Here is a 9,749-nt window from a genome sequence, read left to right as displayed (position 1 = left end):
AATAAAACTTAATTAATTTTTTTCTTTTTTTTAAGGTAAAGGGAGGAGGAGTCCAGGATACATTACTCGGAATAAGTAGGGTATTTTATGAACTGGGTTGTAGGGTCGCCAATAGTATAATAACTAGCACAAGTCAGCTAGACTTGAAGTTACCTTATGCTCTCAAATCCTAGGATTAACTCATCTTCTCCAGCTAAGAGTCCAAGAGTCACTAAGGTCAACACTATGGGATTCTGAGTCCCCCCAGAAGGACGTCAAGATGCTTCTTTATTGCTGGTGACCATGCAGAAGCTCCCCCTTCCACAGCTTTTCTTTGCCACCAGTTCACCATTCAGCATCCAAATTCTCACATCTCTGGAATTTAACGTTAGACGTCTGCTCGTTTTTCTTTTAAGAAAAACATGTAAAATATAGTAAACTCGTCAGAGATTCAATGAAACCCTGTGAACACACTCCTAAGCTGAAAAAAAAAAAAATCAACCTACAGGCTGAAACACCTGTGTTTCCCTCGCCAACAGAAACCCCCCCTTCCTCCAGAGGCAGCCACTATCCTGAATGAGATGTGGATCACTCCATACATTTCCTGAAACTTTACATGCCTGTGTTCGAAAGCAATACAAAGCACGTTTTGCATTCATATAAATGCATAAGATTTCATCTGCAACTTGCATTTTTTGCTCCATATATAAGGTAAGATTTATCCTTTCAGTGTTGTTTTTTTTTTCCGTGTGGCATGTGGCATCTTAGTTCCCCAACTAGGGAATCGAACCCGGCCCCCTGCAGTGGAAGCATGGAGTCCTAATGCATTATTTAAAAACTGCATTATTATTATTTTTGCATTATTTTTAAAGATTATTTTTTTGACGTGGACCATTTTTTAAAAGTCTTTATTGAATTTGTTACAGTATTGCTCTGTTTTATGTTTTGGTTTTTTGGCCATGAGGCATGTGGGATCTTAGCTCTGTAACCAGGGATCGAACCTGCACCCCCCTGCACTGCAATGCAAAGTCTTAACCACTTGACAGCCAGGGAAGTCCCAACAATTGCCTTTTTATATGCTTATAATGAACAACTGGAAATTGAAAATAGTAAAAATACCATTTACCGCAACATCAAAAAATATGAAATACTTAGGGATAAATGTGACAAAAGATGTGAAGAATTCATACATTGAAAACAAAATATTGCTGACAGAAATTAAAGAAGACCTAAACAAATAGAGAAATATACTTGTTTATATGTTAGAGGACTCAATATTGTTAGGATGTCAATTATCTTCAAATATATAGATTCAATGCATTTCCAATCAAAATCCCAGCAGGAGTTTTTGTAGACATGGAATCATATGAAAATGCAAAGACCTAGAATAATAAAAACAACTCAGAAATGAAGAAAATTGGAGAGTTAGCACTATCTGATCTCAAAAATTATTATAAAGTACATAATCGAAACAGCATGGTATTGGTATAAACAGATACATCAATGAAACAGAATATATAGTTCAGAAATAAACCCATACATCTATGGATAACTGATTTTTTACAATGGCACAGAAGGCAACACAGTGGGAAAAGGATAGCCTTTGCAACAAGTAGTACTGGAACAACAGGATATCTATCTTTTTTTTTTTTTTTTAAAGAACTTTGATCCTTAACTCACACCGTGTACAAAAATTAAAGTGGATCAACAATTAGAACCCAATTTTTGAAAAAAGAGTAAAATATTTTCACGAAAGAAGATGGGCAAATGACAAACAAGCACTTGAAAAGATGCTCAACATCAATAGTAATTAGAGAAATATAAATTAAAACCACAATCAGTGGCTTCCCTGGTGGCGCAGTGGTTAAGAATGCAGGGGACACAGGTTCAATCCCTGGTCTGGGAAAATCCTACATGCCACAGAGCAACTAAGCCCATGCACCACAGCTACTGAGCCTGCGCTCTAGAGCCCGTGAGCCACAACTACTGAGCCTGCGTGCCACAACTACTGAAGCCCGCGCACCTAGAGCCCATGCTCTGCAACAAGAGTAGCCACTGCAATGAGAAGCCTGCGTACCGCAATGAAGAGTAGCCCTTGCTCACCAAAACTAGAGAAAGCCCACGCGTAGCAACAAAGACCCAACACAGCCAAAAATAAATAAATTAAATAAATAAATTTATTTAAAAAAAACAGGGCTTCCCTGGTGGCGCAGTGGTTGAGAGTCTGCCTGCCAATGCAGGGGACGTGGGTTCGTGCCCCGGTCCGGGAAGATCCCACATGCCGCGGAGCGGCTAGGCCCATGAGCCATGGCCACTGAGCCTGCGTGTCCAGAGCCTGTGCTCCATAACGGGAGAGGCCACAACAGTGAGAGGCCCGCGTACCGCAAAACAAAACAAAAAAAACACAACGAGAATCCAATACACATCTACTGGAGTTGCAAAAATCAAAAAGCCTGACTATACCAAATATTGATGGGGATGTGGAGGAACTGGAACTCTCACACTTTGCTGATGGGAATGTAAAATGGTATAACCACTTTGAAAAACAAAATGACAGTTTCTTAAAATGCTGAACTTACACCTACTGTATGATCCAGATGTTTTAATCCTATTTATCGAAAAGGAAATATATGTCCATACAAAGACTTGTACACTATACTAGTGTTCATAGCAGCTTTATTTGTAATAGCTCCAAACTGGAAACAACCCAGATGTCCACCAACAAATGACTGGATAAACAAATTGTGGTAGATCCATAAAATGGAATACTAGTCAGCAGTAAAATGGAATGACCTATTGATACATGCAACAACATGGATGGATATCAAAATAATTATGCTAAGTAAAAGAAGCCAGTTCCCCCTCCCCCCAAAAAAAGAGTATGCTACATATCATTCCATTTATATACAAGTCTAGAAAATTCAAGCTAATCTATAGTAACCGAAAGCAGACCTGTGGTCATTTGGGAACAGAGGAATGGGGAAGGATGTGGAGAGGTAGGAGGAGGGACTTCAAGGGGCATGAAGAAACGTGCGGGGGTGATGGTCATATTCATTTTCTTGATTGTGGTGATGGTTTTACAGATTTAAACGTCAAAATTGGAACTTCCCTGGAGGTCCAGTGGTTAAGACTCAGCGCTTCCATTGCAGGGGGCACGGGTTCAATCCCAGATAGGGGATCTAAGATCCCACAAGCCGTATGGCGTGGCCAAAAGAAAAATAATTTTTTAAAAAAAGGTCAAGGGGGGCTTCCCTGGTGGCGCAGTGATTGAGAGTCCACCTGCCGATGCAGGGGACACGGGTTTGTGCCCCGGTCCAGGAAGATCCCACATGCTTGCGTACCGCAAAAAAAAAAAAAAAAAAGTCAAGTGGACTTCCCTGGTGGTCCAGTGGTAAAGAATCTGCCTTCCAATGCAGGGGACGCAGGTTCGACCCCTGGTCAGGGAACTAAGATCCCACGTGCTGCAGGGCAACTAAGCCTGTGCGCCTCAACTAGAGAGAGAAGCCCGCGCACCCCAGTGAAGGATCCTGCATGCCGCAGTGAAGATCCCGCGTGCTGCAACTAAGACACGATGCAGCCAAAAATAAATTTTTAAAAAGGTCAAAATTTATGAAATTGTACACTTTAAATACGTGCAGTTTATTTTTATTTATTTATTTTTTTGGCTGCGTTGGGCCTTCGTTGCTGCGCTCGGGCTTCCTCTAGTTGCAGTGATCGGGGGATAGTCTTCATTGCGGTGCGCGGGTTTCTCATTGTGGTGGCTTCTCTTGTTGCGGAGCACAGGCTCTAGGCACAAGGGCTTCAGTAGTTGTGGCACGCAGGCTCAGTATTTGCGGCACACACGCCCTAGAGCGCATGAGCTCAGTAGTTGTGGCTCACAGGCTCTCGAGCACAGGCTCAGTAGTTGTGGCGCATGGGCTTAGTTGCTCCGCAGCATGTGGGATCTTCTAGGACCAGGGATTGAGCCCGTGTCCCCTGAATTGGCAGGTAGATTCTTAACCACTGCACCACCAGGGAAGTCCATGTGCAGTTTTATTATGTGTCAATTATATTGCAATTAAGCTGATTAGAAAGTCTTTTAGGAGAAAATACAAGCTACTATTTTTAGGACCCAAACGTAGTTGGGATTTTGAACTGAAGACATAAAACACAAACAATGAAAGAAAAAAGACATTTTTAAAAATCCTTCTTTTCTTCAAAAGACACCATAAACAAAGTAAAAGACAGGACTCCATGCTTCCACTGCATGCACAGCTTGAGGAATCCCAGTTCCCCCACCAGGGATTTGAACCCAGGCCACGGCAGTGAAAGCACCAAATCCTAACCACTAGACCACAAGGGAACTCTCTGCAATTAATTTTTTTGAGTACTTAGGATTTTTGTTATTTCAACTGTTTAAAAAACAACAAAAACAAAATGGAAAAAGATCTTTCCAAAATAACTGGATATTTACCTAAGGAAATTATTCTCACATAAAATCTCTAAAAGAACATCATTAACAACAACAACAAGAAAAACTTACTGTGGCCAATAACACTGAAAATATTCCTCTTTTTATAGCAAAACCCAGGCCATGGCAGTGACAGTGCTGAACCCTAACCACTAGACCACCAGGGAGCTCCCTGCAATTTTTTAAAAAAAATATTTATTTATTTATTTATTTGGCTGTACTGGGTCTTAGTTGTGGCATGTGGGATCTTCGTTGCCACGTGCCAGATCTTTAGTTGCGGCATGTAGGCTATGTTAGTTGCAGCATGCAGGATCTACTTCCCTGACCAGGGATCGAACCTGGGCCCCCTGCATTGGGGGCGCAGAGTCTTAACCACTGGACCACCAGGGATTTTTGAATATTGATCTTGTATTGTGCAATCCTGCTATACTCACTTGCTAGTCCTAATAGTTTTTTTCTTTTTTGATTCCATCAGATTTTTACATTGAAGATCAGTTAATCTGTAAATAACAGATTTTACTTCTTCCATTCCAATACGGATTCCTTTTATTCCATTTTCTTGCCAATTGCCTTAGCTAGAACCTCCATTACAATGTTGAATAGAAGTGGTGAGATCAGACATCCTTGTCTTGTTCTCATCTTAGAGGTAAAGCATTCCGTTTTTTACTATTGAGTGTGATATTACCTGTAGGTTTTTGTAGATGCCTTTTATCAGGTTGAGGCAAGGGACATGAAAGAACTTGCTAGCGTAATAGAAATGTTGTGTCTTGATATGCATTTGTCAAAAATGATTCAATGGTGCCTCTAAGATATGAGCACTTCACTGTTCTGGGTACACAGCAAAATTCTAGGCTAAGGGGATTCTCAGGATGAGAAAATTACTTTTGCACTTGGAGTTCTTCCTGCCCCAAGTTTGGGGCTCTGTTCCACCCGCTCACTGTTGTCCAGGGCTCTGCTGCTCTCTCCTTCTTTGTTCAGAGTTGCTCTAGCCAATTTTGAGGCCTACCTGCACCCAGACCAGTTGCTTGTCCCCAGCGTGCTCACCTGTGAAGGGGCCACCTCCTTGAAATGCATCAAGGCTTCCTTGCTCCCAGCCCCTCTTTGGTAGTGTACCATAGGAGAGTATAATTTTTAAACTTTGTTTTACTCATTGTTACATTGGGAGCTAAGGTTGTTCATGCACTCCTACATCTTCACTGGAAACAAGTTTGATGTTGTCATTTTCTTTAAAGCTACCTCTGTGATTAAAATGTAGTCAGGGGGAGAATCACAGGTGAGGGCCCCAGTAAGCTTTTCCATGTTAAGGATCTGAATCTTAAATTCTGGATAAAATGGGAAGACACAGGAACTTTCTCCACAGAGGCTGGCATGACAGGAGTTAACATTTCAGCAGGAATTCTACTTGCTGTTTGAAGAATAAACAGGTAAACAAATCTTTGCAAACTCTGATAAATGGTGTGACGAAGGATCAGCTAGGTCTGGTTGGTCATGAATGTCCTTTCTAAAGTGATGTCTAAACCCAGACCAGAAGGATGGGTCTCAGCTTCCCAAAGGTTATGCTGGGTGGACTGTGGTTCCAGATGGAGGGAAAAACATTTGCAGGCACCTTGCCAAGATTCCAGGAACAAGAACAGGGCCAGTGCAAGCCAAGCAGGGTGAACACCTGGGACAGTGCTACGGTGGGAGCATTCAGAGGCAGGCAGAAACCAGACACAGGCTGAGAAGTTACTTATTCTGTGCTGAACTGTGCTGAATAAGTAAGCTGCATGTGTATCAAATGGTACACATTCACTGTAAACAAAATCGCTTAGGAAAAGGTAGAGCAAACATTGCTTAAAAGTCCCATTACCCATAGATAATCAATGTCAACATGTGGGTGACATTCTTCCACAGAGTTCCCCTGAGATTTATGGTTTCATAGAGTTGGGATCATCCAGGTTGTTATGAGCCTAATTTTGTCTCCCAACAATATGCCATTTAATTTCTGCACCACAGTTACTTAAACATTCTCCTATTGGTGAGCATTTCTTATTTTGCTGTTACAAACCGTGCTATAACAAAGGTCCTAGGGCCGTGTGCGTTCATAACTGGGCAGTTATTTCCACGGGTGAGACTGCTGAATCAACTCATGAGCATACTTTACATATGGACACTTCTAACCTGACCACCCTATAAAGAGGGTGCACCCATATAACCATCCATGGGTGCTGAATAATAGGGTCAATTTCCCTACTAGTTTTGCCTACATCCAACACAGTCTTTTAAAATCCGTGCCAGTCTTTACCTGTCAGTTAGCCTCCTGGGACTGAATTTTCTGCAGTCTAAACAGAACTTCCTTACTAGGATTTTTGTATTAAATGAGGTTACTTAGACTGAATGCTTGGGATACTGCCTACCTCATAACAGGTGCCCAAGTATATACTTTTATCATTTTTATTTATATCTCTTTGATTATTGATGAGCTCATACACTTTTCCATGTATTTATTGTCCATATGTACTCCTTTTGTTAACTGCCTGCTCATACATAAGGACTGGTGAGCAACCTTGCCTTGGTCCTTCCTGAATGGAACAGGAACGGCTCTAGATCAGGAATTGGCAAAGCTTTTCTGGCATTTTGGTTTTTCAGGCCATGCGACCTCTTTCACAGCTACTCTACCTCATAAAGCAGCTACCGACAACATGGAAATGAGTGGGTACATGCTATGTTCCAACAAAACTTTACTTACAAAAACACATGGGCCAGATTTGGCCTGTGGGCCCTAGTTTGCCAAACTCAGCTCTAGTGCCACCATTAAGCCTGATATCATCATATTATAAAAATACTTTTTCCGGGCTTCCCTGGTGGCGCAGTGGTTGGGAGTCCGCCTGCCGATGCAGGGGACACGGGTTCGTGCCCCGGTCCGGGAAGATCCCACATGCCGCGGAGCAGCTGGGCCCGTGAGCCATGGCCGCTGAGCCTGCGTGTCCGGAGCCTGTGCTCCGCAACGGGGAGAGGCCACAACAGTGAGAGGCCCGCGTACCGCAAAAACAAACAAACAAAAATACTTTTTCCGTTACCAGGGTTTTTTTCTCCCCCGAAATAATAAATATTAAGTTTTATCAGCTTCTTTTTCATTAATCATTGAGATGACTTGTTTTTCCCCACTGCTTGATTAAAATGGAGCATGGTAGTCGTATATTTCCTAATACAAAGTACCCGTTTACTGGAGTGATTGTTCCTAAATCCAGGTGTACTCGCTGTAATGTCTGATCTGGAACTTTTGCATTAATATTCCTGAGAGATATTGGCCTTTTTCTTTCTTTGAGCTTTGACAGACTGGTATCACAAAAGAGGTAGCATTCAACTCTCTGTATGTTCTGGAATAGTTGTATATCAAAGAATTTTCTATTTCTTGAAGGTGGAAATAATTCAGTGGTAAAATAGCTTGGGCTTGAAATTTTGTGGAGTAATTTCCTGAGAACTTTTTCAATTTATTCTGAAATGTTTCGTCTATTAGGTTTTCTGTGTCTTCTTCAGTCAATATTATGTTTTTCTAGAAAACTATCTTTTTCGTCTAAGTTTTTCAGGTGTGTTAACACAAAAATGTACAAATCTTATGATATAATTTTCTCTATGTTTATTTCCCTTTTCATTCCCAATGGTGCAAATCTGTGTGTTATTTTTCTTGATCCTGTTAGTTTGGAATTTATAGTTTGTTTTTCTCAGAATCATCTTTTACCATGTATTTTCTCCTATTATCACTATTACATCCTTGTTTCTGCCTTGATTAGAAATATTTTTTTTTCTAATTTCTTGTGATTAGCACTAAATTTATTTCCATTTCTTCTTGTTTTTGCTACTTTAGTGCACCCATTTCTAATGATTCAGACTGACATTTGAGCTTCTTTCTCCTCCTTGTTTGTTTGTCTGTTTGTTTTTTGCGGTATGCGGGCCTTTCACTGCTATGGCCTCTCCCGCTGCGGAGCACAGGCTCCGGACGCGCAGGCTCAGCGGCCATGGCTCACGAGCCCAGCCGCTCCGCGGCATGCGGGATCCTCCCCGACCGGGGCACAAACGTGTGTCCCCTGCATCGGCAGGCGGACTCTCAACCACTGCGCCACCAGGGAAGCCCCTCCTCCTTGTATTTTTATTTGTTGTAAAACTGTAACAATTTTTAGAGAAACATAAAAAGGCCCAGTATTCCCAGACTCTTATTAAATTAGCTATGTTCATTTCTGTTTTCTTCTAAGCCCTTGTCCAGATGCACACATAGGATAACACAGCCACAACAATTCTGTACTTCTCAGTACACATTACAGGTGCTTTCCGTATTTCTACACAGTGTTCATAATAACAGTTTATGGTGACTTCCTGAAACAAATTAGAAGTACTCTAACTTTCTAGCACTGGAGAACAAAGAAGTAAATCATAGCACTCTGGCTCTTTGAAATAGTACATTCAGTCTTTGAGTCAAATATCATCAACCTATTCTGACTTCTCAGCAACGGCCTTTCCCACACTGGTTGATTGTATTAACTAGTATTATTGAAAGGAGTTTTGATTTTACTAATTATTTTTCATTGGCAATTTACCCAGGTATCAAATACCACCCAGTCTCAGCCCTTCTCTGGAAATGGTTAAAAAAGACAAAATCTACATATACTTGTACAGCTTTTGTGAATTAAAATGAAATGTGTAATTTCCTCCCCCTGGTATGAGTTCTTTGGTGCCCAATAAAGTTAGAATCTTGATTGAAAGCTTTCCTACACTGATGACATTCATATGGTTTCTCTCCAGTGTGTGTTCTCTTATGTTGAGTGAAGGATAAATGAAAACTGTAAGTTTTCCCACATTCATTACATTTGTAGGGTTTCTCTCCAGTATGTGTTCTCTTGTGCACATTAAGATTACACCGTCCACTGAAGGATTTTCTACATTCATCACATTTATAGGGATTCTCTCTAGTATGAGTTCTCTGATGTACATTAAGGTGAGAATTTTGGCTAAAAGATTTCCCACATTTATTACATTTATAAGGTTTCTCAAAAGTGTGAATTCTCTGGTGCAAAATGAGGTGAACACTCTGCCAGAAAGATTCCCCACATTCATTACATTCATAGGCTTTTTCTCTACTGAGATTTCTTAGATGGTGAGAAAGAGATGAAAGCTTCTTAAAGGCTTCCCCACATTTATTACATTCATAGGACTTCTCCCTACCATGAGTTCTCATGAACTGAGAGAGGTGTGACCTATGGGCAAAAAAATCCCCACTTTCCTTATATCCATAACATTTTTCTCCAGTATTAATTATCTCATGTGTAGGAAAGCATATGCTCTG

Source organism: Lagenorhynchus albirostris, chromosome 19 (assembly GCF_949774975.1).
Source record: "Lagenorhynchus albirostris chromosome 19, mLagAlb1.1, whole genome shotgun sequence".
In the NCBI taxonomy this organism is placed as follows: domain Eukaryota; kingdom Metazoa; phylum Chordata; class Mammalia; order Artiodactyla; family Delphinidae; genus Lagenorhynchus; species Lagenorhynchus albirostris.
Note: the sequence above shows the minus strand (reverse complement) of the source record.